Here is a 10,265-nt window from a genome sequence, read left to right as displayed (position 1 = left end):
ACGTTACTGGATATTTTACTCAAAAAGTAAATGGACATTTGAGGGAAAACAGTCCTAGTGTTGAGATCTTAAGTTCATACCTCTTAATTTCAAGCTGAAAAGAGATTAATTAAATGGTAAGATTTTTACTTTAAAAGTTTCTTTTCTATCAGACACAGGAATTGTAATTAGTAGTTAATCAGAAGTGCTGTTTTCCCCCCAAAAGTTAGCAAACAGCTTTGGGCAGTGGCAGTATCATAGCCAATGAGGTTTATCCGAGGCATGACTATTGCTAATTGAAAAGTTAGCAAAGAACGTTCCATAATGCTGATCCTGTGGAAAATATCATTGTAATATAATCCATGAACTTTACAGATAATACATTTAACATGATATTGTCATGGATTTTGACATTTTAAAAAGCAGCTTTATTGAGGTATAATTGACATACAATATGTCAAGCTTCATATGTTGAATTGAAAATATTGAAATTTGACAGTATTTAAATTGAAAGTATTTTCAAGTATTGAATTTGACAAGGTTGGACATATGTATGCACATTCAAGATAATGAACGTATACCTATTACCTTCAAAAGTTTTCTCTTGCCCCTGGGTATGATTATTATGTATAGCTTGAGATGCTTTTTCTCCATGCACACACAATACAATTTATTGAGTGTCTACCATAGTCTAGATACTGAGCGGAGTATTGGAGGTTCAGTTAAAACAAATAGGTTCCAGGCAGAACTGATGACATTGACCAAATAATTATATAAATAAGTATAAAATCAGAACTGTACATCATACTCTAAGGAAAGATAGTTTGCACCTTGATGTATTGATTGCACTACAAAGTCTTTCTGGGCTTTCACATTATATCTGGAACTCTTCAATTTGCTTGTATGTGCCTTTGTCATAGATCTAAAGAAGTATGTTAACATTTTGTTTGTACTGGATGCCATGGCTTTTATCTTGAAAAAAGTATGATATTTGTTATGTGGCAAAGATAACCAGTGAAGGCAGGAGATTTTATTATAATCCATTTCTTTGGTATTGCCCAGAAAGCAATATTGGAAACAAAAAGAAACACCCAAGTAAGTCTCCCTTTTTTTCTTGCCATGTCAATTAGGTGCTGTTTGAGGGAGGAAAGATGACGATACTGAGGAAAAATGTATTGAAAGAGATGAAAATCTCAGAATTTTCATTAAAAATTAAGTGTAACAGTAAATAAGATGAATAAGTATAATTATCAAATATAATTTTGTGATTCCATGACTTTTAATTGAGAAAGAATGCTGAGCTTAAAAAAAAATGGTTTCCTGGTTAAGTGAAATAATGAATGAAATAATGAAATATGAAATATTTGCCAATTGTATTTTGGCCTCTTGGATGGTGTATCCTCTGCTCAAGTTCATAATTCACTGCAGCGTTTAGCAGATTTACTGGAAAATCACAATGTTTTTCTTTTTTCCCTCTGATCCCAAAAAATCAGAAACAACATCTGCTGGAAAGAGGAATTATTTATCACTGTAGACTCTTGCCAACTTTGAACCCTGAGGAAATCCACTAAATGGAGAAAGTGAATCAATCCGGGATTACATTTTAGTAATCCCCCAAAGGAAAGAAGAGAGGAGAAACACTATAAAGAAACGAAATGAAGAAAGTAAACTCACTACAGATTCAAGATTTGTGGGCACTGGAGTCATTGGAGGTAGGACTACAGTGAGCTGTGCCAGCGGGAGAGCAGACACTTGGGCCTTTTGTGCATAAGCCTTGCTTATACCAGGCTTCAAATGTGGGCTCCTCTTCCCTGCCTGTATTGTCTTGCCTTTTTTGTTTGTTTGTTTTTTTGTTTTTCTCTTAAATCCGACCTCAGCCTGTTAATTGGAACCTCTTTCCCTCTGTTCCTGAACCCATGCTGTTCCGACTCCACTTGGCTCCCATGCTTTCAGAAGGCCAAGCCCCCTCTAACTGAGGCTGCTCCAATCTATTGCCTGCTTCGCCCCTCCGTTTTCATTTTTTTAATTATTTTTTTTAAATTAATTTTTATTGGTGTTCAATTTACCAACATACAGAAAAACACCCAGTGCTCATCCCGTCAAGTGTCCGCCTCAGTGCCCTCCATTTTCGATTGACAAGGCCGCTAAGCCCTACTTAACTTTTTTCCCCATCCACTTTACAGAAAGTTAATTTATGTAAAAGAAAATTCAGCCATTTAAGGGTACAATGTGATGAGTAGGACCTGTGTGACGCCCACGTATCTACCACCATGGTCAAGATGCAGCGTGGTCCCGACGCCCGTTGGCTTAATCTTATACCCACTTCTGTTTCCTGATTGCGTCTGGCTGGTTCTTGTACCATGACAGTGCAAGAGGCAAAAGGGAGACCTATAGGTTGGGAAATACTAAGAAATAAGTTTGAATAAGTAGAGGAACCAAATTAGGGAGGACTATGCAAACCAGCAAAGGTGATGGAACATGCACAAAGTGAATAGGAGGGAGTGCAGGCTCTGGGACATGATAAAATTGTGTTTTCTTGTGATAATGAATGCAGAGCATGAATTAGAAGCAGGGACACCAAGTTTGAGATGACGAAGATCTGTTCCATTAGCAGAGGAAAGGGTGATTTTTAAAAAATCAACATGGCACGTTTTAGTAATACTGATGGAACTGTGAAGAACAAAGGACATGTTTATCTGAGAAAAATAGATCAGCTTCTCTGTATAGTTATAGTTACTGGCTACATTTGAACTTTTTAGATGTTGAATCAATTTCTTATTGACTCAGTTTCTGACATTCAAAGAGGGGAGATTGCCTTTGTCACTTTCTTTGAAAAATGCCACACTTACAATTAAATCTCAGAAATCATTCTTTAGGTTACATTATTAAAACCCTAGAGTTAAAAAACAAAACAAAACAAAACCTAGAGTTCTTCATGGACATCACAGTGAAACTATGTCTTGTTCAAATTGTGTTTTGAAACATTTATAAGAAAGGAGAAAAAGCGTTTGCTTCATTTTTAGAAACAGGCTTGGTGAAATGGGTTTCTACTGAAAATACAGAAAATGTATTAAATGCTAATTGAAAAGAATATTGAATTGAGTGCTTTAGAAGTCAGAGAGGGAAATTAATTTAATGAGGTAGTAGCTTAGTTATTAAGGTGACTTCCTGGTTAAAAACTAATAGAATCTTAGAGGTGAAAAAGAGACAAAACAATGGATAAAGTAGAAACAGAAAGGTTTCTATTTCGTTTTTTTTCTGTGTTTAAAACAGAAAAGGGAAAGATCAACAAATTAGAAGTTTCTCAAGAGAATTGTTACATAATGGCATTTTGGGAGCGCTAATCTGTCAGTTGTGCATGGACTGTACTTTGGGGGAAGAAGCCCACACCATGTCAATAGGAGTTTTCTGTGTTCCTGACGATGGCCTTTTGGATCCCAAAATGATCATTGGGAGGAAACTTTATTTTTTAAAATTAATACTTAATGTACTAAACACATATGTAAGAATATATTTCTTCCTTAAGCTTTAAATTCAGCATGATAATTTTCTTCTATTTAAAGATCTAGCACATTTTAAGAATTACTTTTTAAGGATGTGGTTGATTAATGTTTGATCCCGTTCATAAACTAAAACTCCCTTAAAGATTTTAAACTACACTTAACAAAGTTGAATTTTATTTTCTTTTTAGGTAGCTTAGTCATTTGTAAGAGTCTTTCCAGTATTTAAGTAGCCATTCTAATAGGATACGTTTAACCTATAAAAATAAGTCTTAGGCTTTCTTAAATTTTCTAAAACTGATGGATTTCAGCATAAAATCTTTGATATCAATCAGTTTCCCAGTCAGCTTAATTTGGAATCACAGGCATGATGTGTAATGGGTCAGATTTTCTTGATTATTGATTATTTGTAGACTTTACTAAAAGATATTACTACTTATAGGTTTGACTTAATCTCTCTCTCACACACACACATTATTTATATTTATATTTATATTTATATTTATTTATATTATTTATATTTATTTCTTTATATTTAATTTTCCAAATTTAAAACTACTAATTCTCTTGGAAACAGTCAATTATGCCATTTAAACAATTTTAAGGTTGGCACTACAAGTACTTCTGGAGGTTATATTTTAGATTAGCTGAAGCTGAATATTAACCAGAGCTATCATCTAGGACATCTGAGCTCTGGAACTACAAATACCCTTGAAATTCGTCTCACATCTTTGGCTGTCAATGGGCCGCAGTCCTTGAGATTCAAGTCCTCTGTTACCTCCTACTTCTCTCATGTATGCAAGTTTACATTTCGTCCATTTGATTGGCTTCAGCTCATCTACTATGTATTTTTCTAATTCAAATTATTTTCATATTCTTTGCTGATAGTACTAATGCGTATAGTTCTTAATGACGTTGGATTGGGTTTTATTTATATTCCATGTTTTTTTCCTAATTGGTTCCATTTAATTTAAAGGTCTAAGCTTCCAGTCGAGGGAATCTGAATGAGGGTGGTGGTGGCAAATAGAATGGGAGCAAAGGGAGGAATGGAGAGATGTCACACGAGGAGAATAGAGGGGACACGTTGAGATTAGGGAGTGAAGGAAGGTTAGAAGAGGAAACATTGAACAAAGACCCAAGAGGTAAGGTGGAGACCAGCAGTGCCAAATCTTCCTCACTCCGTCCCCTGCAGCTCTTGTGGTCCTACTGACCCCCGTGAGAACTCATAACTAGACTTATCTAGATGAGGGTATGGAAAAGCTGTAATCCCAAAGTTTCTCTTGGGTCCTCTGGTAGCCATAGTTTGGCAAGCAAGGACAGATAACTGTTGTTTGACACAATGAATTTTTCTTTCTCACCAGCAGGCTCCTCTCTGTGTTTAGGAAACTGGAAGATGAACATGAGAGTAGTAGTTGGAATGCACATTAATAGGGACAAGGGCCATCTTCTTGCCGAAAGAGGGATGGTGTGAAGGTTATTCAATTTTTAGGGAACTCTTTCTTTTTCGATATGAACCTATTTCAGCTTGTCTCAGAAAGTCACTCCTTGTTCTCAGGGAGTGTGCATGTGAGAAAAAGAGAGATGCGCAAGTTTGATACAGTTTTTATTTTTTAATGGAGCAGGAAGGAGGAGGACTGTGGTTGCCTCCTATCGATGGAAGGATGTCCCACTGGGCAGGTCCTTAAAGTATCATTATTCATCCATCTACAACACTCACTGTTCATTTTATTCCAGATGGAGTTATTTAGCATTTGGAAAATGGGCTAGTGAGTCCAATATAGTGCCCTGGCTTCCAGAGAATGGGGGTTTTCTTAAGTAGAAATGGAAGTTGGCACTGAAGGTGTAAGCATTTGTGAAAAAAAAAGAAGCGACAGCGCGACAGGGAAGCAAGTCTAGAAACTAAAGCATTCCCTTAAAGAGATTCCCTGTGCATGGATTAAGCTATTTTTTTCCCTTTCCCCTGGGACTATGGGACCATATTTATCTTCATGTCTTATATTACAAGTTTGCAACATAATTTTGATGTTTGAGACTTATAGGGCGCTGTTAAAATAGAACAATTTTACCATATTTGCTTTATGTTCTGTATTGTTTTTCTGAATAGTTTGAGAGTAATTTGTGGACGTGATATCCCTGACGCCTAAATAATTCCGTGTGTTGCTTCGCAAAGTAAGCGTGTTCTTTTACATGACCACAACACGGTGATTGAAGTCAGGTGTTTAATATGAAAATGGTACAAGCCTCTGATCTCTAGGCCTTATTCAGATTAGCACGACTGTCCCGAAACTGTTCTCCGGATAGAGTGTGGCATTCAGTTGTCGTGTCCCTCCTGCCTCCCGTAACCTGGACCAGTTCTTTCGCCTTTCTTTGTATCTTGTGACCTTGCCAGTTCTTTCGCCTTTCTTTGTATTTTGTGACCTTGACATTTCTGAAGGGTACAGGCCAGTTTTGCAGCTGCCTGGGTGCGTCTGATGCCTCCTGGGGGGTTGAGGGGGGAGCTGTGTTCTCCTCCTCAGGGCATCTTCTCAGAAGGCCCCCCACGGACACCCCAGTGCTGTCCATGGTGACTTTGACCCCATGGTTTTGGTGGAGACGCCCCTGTAAGGGGATGCATCCTCCTTTTGTAATCAGTAGTTCTGTGGGCGAGACTAGGTTTACACTTTTTGAAAACATTTTTAATTCATGGTAGAGTGTGATTCTCCTCTTTCGGAAAAGGAGTTTTGTTTCTTTCTCTTTTTCCCTAGATCTACTCTTAGCTGTCCACTCACTGGCTCTCCGCTGTGTCCCCGGTGCCACCCTTACGTCTCTGGTCTGGGCCTCGTGTCGAGGGGGAGAAGGGAAAATCCACAATTCCGTCACTTCCCCACTGTTCGGTTCCCAGGACACAACTGTGAAAACAACATGAAATATACTTTGTTGAGCATTTTGGGAGTTTCTGAAAGGGGTTATATAAAATGGAAAATAAGAGGATATTTCTCACTCGATGGCATTTCAGGAAGTTTTTTCTGCTGAGTGATTTCCTGGATACCTTTCTTACAAAAGACACAGGCATTTTTTTTTCGTCTGTGGACCTTATGTGTTCCTCCTTTTCTGTTATGTAGGAAGCTTAGTTCCTGCATGAGATCGAAGTCACTGAACTTTATTTATTTATTTTTTGAGGTCACTGAACTTTGAAAGTGTGACTATCACACCTAAAAATGAATACTAGTGTGTTAGCATTATTGCACATCCAGTAAAAGCTCAGAATTCTTTCACTTTCAGCCACTCTTATCCGTTGAACATGAAGCTAGGGAGAGTGTTCTCATTGTACAAAACCCCCCAATGTTAGCATAAACACCAGTCCTGGGGAGAGGAAGCATTTTACTCTGACCTACCAAACCCTCTGTTGCTTGGGGTTTTCCCTTACGGATTAGTTGGTGGGAAAATGTAGAGGGTAAGACAGGAGTGTTTCCTTTTTGGTGTCTCTTTCCATAACAGCCGAGATAAGACGCTCAGGAGACGTGTATGTGAGAAAGGAGATGCCACTTTCCGGGAGCGGTAGGTAATGAAAGGAGTAGGGCGAGCTCAGCGAAATTTCCATTCTGCCAAAAGCCTGCTCCAGTGAATGTTTCATTCTAAATAATAGGAGGAAAAGCCCATCTCACGTTCTCTCAAGTCCATTTAGAGTGTTTCCCGGTGTTGGGCAATAAAGACGGAGTCTTGGTTTTGTTTTTTTTTTCTTATCCAGACACAGTGTCTTGGAACCACGAGAGCTCAGACACCGGAGGGAGCGCTGGGCCTGGTTTCCTGGCTGGGCCTGAAGCTGGGGGGCTGGGAGGGGTGGGGGAAGGTTGGTCTGAGGGCAGCTCCAACCCCAGATGGCCTCGGCCGCCCAACCAGGCTTCGGAGGCTGCAGCCTGCTGTTGGGCACTGCCCGGCAGGTCCCGGTGGGGTCAGGCCACCGAGGCCCAGAGCCTGTTGCTGTCTTGCATGCGCTGAGCGGACCTGGAGCAGCACAGTCCAGGCCCTTGGGCCCGACCCTGCTCCACCTGCAGGGCGCATGTCCCCCGCGCCTCCCGGTCCTGTGCCCTGTGGGGACCGCCGCCCTGAGGTCAGGGTGCCCATGTCCTCCACCTGCCGGGCCCATGTCCCCCCAGCCCTCCCCCTGTGCCCCATGGGGACATTATCTGTATTTAAGTCCTAACCCTACCACTTTTGAGCTTTATAACCTTTGGCACCGTACTCACCTTCTTTTGCCTCAGTTACCTTATCTGTAAAGTGAGGGTAATAATAGCTCCTGTACAATAAATATATTGTTGCCTTTTTTATTATTTTAGAGAGAGAGAGCGAGAGAGAGCGAGTGCCTGTGCCAAGGGGCGAGAGGGGCAGGGTTGGCAGAGAGGGAAAGGGCAGGAATCTCAAGCCGACTCCACGCGGAGCCCCGAGCCCTGAGAGTCGGGTGCTCAACCGACTGAACACCCAGGAGCCCCAGACTCTGTAAAGTCATTGTGAGAATCAAAGAGCATTAGATGCATTAATGTACCTAAAGCATTGAAAGCAGTGCTAAGTACGTTGAGTCCTAGAAGAGTTATTATTAACTCCAGCATTCGTATGCAAATCTTGCTATGTAATTGTACCCCTCTTCTTGTTTTAATTTTTATAAAATAATGGAACCTTGAGTACTTGGTGCCTTCCGACCCAGAGAAACAGCATAGTGATGCCTTCAGGTCCTGCTACGACGATGTGGATGGTGAACTAATACTGTTCAATGAGCGGCCTTCATGGATGTTCATGGTAATCCCTACAGTAAACCTCTAAGATAAGCACCCTCCCCCATAAATAGGTGGAGGAGATTCAAGGACTTGCCCAGGTTCACACCACCAGAGGTGAAGATTCGAGATGCAAATCCAGAGGCGGCGTGACTTCAGAGCTGGTGTGCTGGGCCACCTCACCACACTGCCCGTGGCTGGGTCTTCTCATCCCCACATGGGGGGTTCTTGAACTTGGGCGGGCACTGGAACCCCCGAGGCCTTGTGTGAGAACACCCCCTAGATGGCTGGCCTCCCACCCCAGAGGTTCGCATTCAGTAGTGCTGGTGTAGGCTGAGAACTAGGTGCTGCGTTGCTGGGTGCTGTTGCTGCTGCAGGCCCAGGGATGCGATCCTACATGGAATGACTCCAGACAATTTTTAATTCCGATTATTATTTTTGTTTGTCTCATTACTGTTAGCTGCCACTCGACACCATCCCCATGTTCTTTTGCTCCCAAACCCTATTATACGCACATTAAGCTGTTTTAGAGCTCTAACCCGCTCACCTCCTGTGGTTTTGAATGTGTGGACGTTAGGGCAGCAGCTGCCATTTGGAGGCTTCCATCAACTCTGCTAGGAGCTTGACTTACGTCTTCGCATAGTGCTTCCTTTTATTTTAATGTAAGAAAAGCGATGAGTAACTAAGCTTAATAGATTTAAAATTTCCATCACGTGCCACTTTTTTCCCCTCCAGGCTGAGGGCTTCACACCCATCAGAGGATAGTCTCTGAAACCGCGGAGTGCAATCCAACACACCATTGACTTGGGTTTTCAGACTCCTCAACTCAAGAGTCTTCTTCCAACAACCTGGTATTTTTGTATCTACCTTTTTTTTTATTATTATTATTATTTGCTTCTTTGAGTCTAGTTTATATCTTTTATCCATATAGTTCGAATCCTGTGTGAGACATGGAATGGTCACTGAATTAGGTTAAGCAAGATTTTTTTCTTGGTAGAACTTTATGACTTACTTACTTACTTATTTATTTATATATTCATTCATTCATTCGTTCGTTCGTTCATTCCTTCATTCATTTATTGACCACATAGTAGTAGATCCTTGATTCCTGGGCTGCTTCTCCTTAGCTTCACAGACTAAGAGACAGGAAGCTGACAAGTCTGGCCTCCTCCAAAGTGATGGGTCCCTCACTCTGTTAAAGTATAGATAACTGGGTGCACTTTTGTGAGAAATTGGGTCATAATAGGGAGCAATGTTGACTCACTTGTTCCCTGACCTCATGTTTATCTTTTGCATTGCTTTTTTGGCTGGTTAGTAAACTGCCAAACTGAGGTAAACACAACCTTAACCATAGTCATCATTTTAGACCATACTTGTGTTCCGGGTAATTCATGTTTCCTCACATTTACTTTTCATATTATAAACCCATATTTAAATTTCTAGATTGCTAAACACCTTTAACATAGGCCCTTTCTACACTGATGAATGGCAGTCATCTTCCAAGCTCCGGACTCATATTGAAAGAGAAAAATAATATTTATTTGTTTAAACCCCTATACATTGAGATTTCTGTTACTTTCAACTGAATAGATTCCTTAGTTGATTTTTCTCATATCATCAGAATTCTGTAAGGTAGGACTCTTCTAGGTGGTTAATTCAGTGGCTCAAAAATGTCATCAGAAGCTCATCTTTTCTGTTCTTCTCTTCCCCGCATGAGAGCAGACTACCTCATGGTTGCTTTATGACTGCAACAGTGCCAGACATCACGTACTTTCACATCAATATCAAGAGGAAGGGAAAAAAGAAATCCTTTTATCTTGGGTCTCTTTTCCAGAAAAGGAAAATGCTCTGTAAAGTCCCTCAGCAGACTTCTCTCCATGTCTCCTTAGGTCACATGCCTTGACAAACCAAATAAATGTTTGCCAAGGGGGATAAAACAATTATGATTGGCTCCAGTCAGTCGGGAGTCACCTGCTAGGGAGGGAGATGGATCTTATCTTCCCCGAAAGAAATAGCTACATGGAGAGCAATTAATCAA

The 10,265-nt window shown here is 40.6% G+C and overlaps 1 pseudogene; it reads left to right on the top strand.

Moving 5' to 3' along the window:
* Positions 1 to 214: 214 nt before the first annotated feature.
* On the top strand, positions 215 to 346 carry LOC112909896 (U4 spliceosomal RNA; annotated as a pseudogene).
* Positions 347 to 10,265: the final 9,919 nt, after the last annotated feature.

Source organism: Vulpes vulpes, chromosome 2 (assembly GCF_048418805.1).
Source record: "Vulpes vulpes isolate BD-2025 chromosome 2, VulVul3, whole genome shotgun sequence".
In the NCBI taxonomy this organism is placed as follows: Eukaryota; Metazoa; Chordata; class Mammalia; order Carnivora; family Canidae; genus Vulpes; species Vulpes vulpes.
Note: the sequence above shows the minus strand (reverse complement) of the source record. Positions and strands in the feature narration are given on the sequence as shown.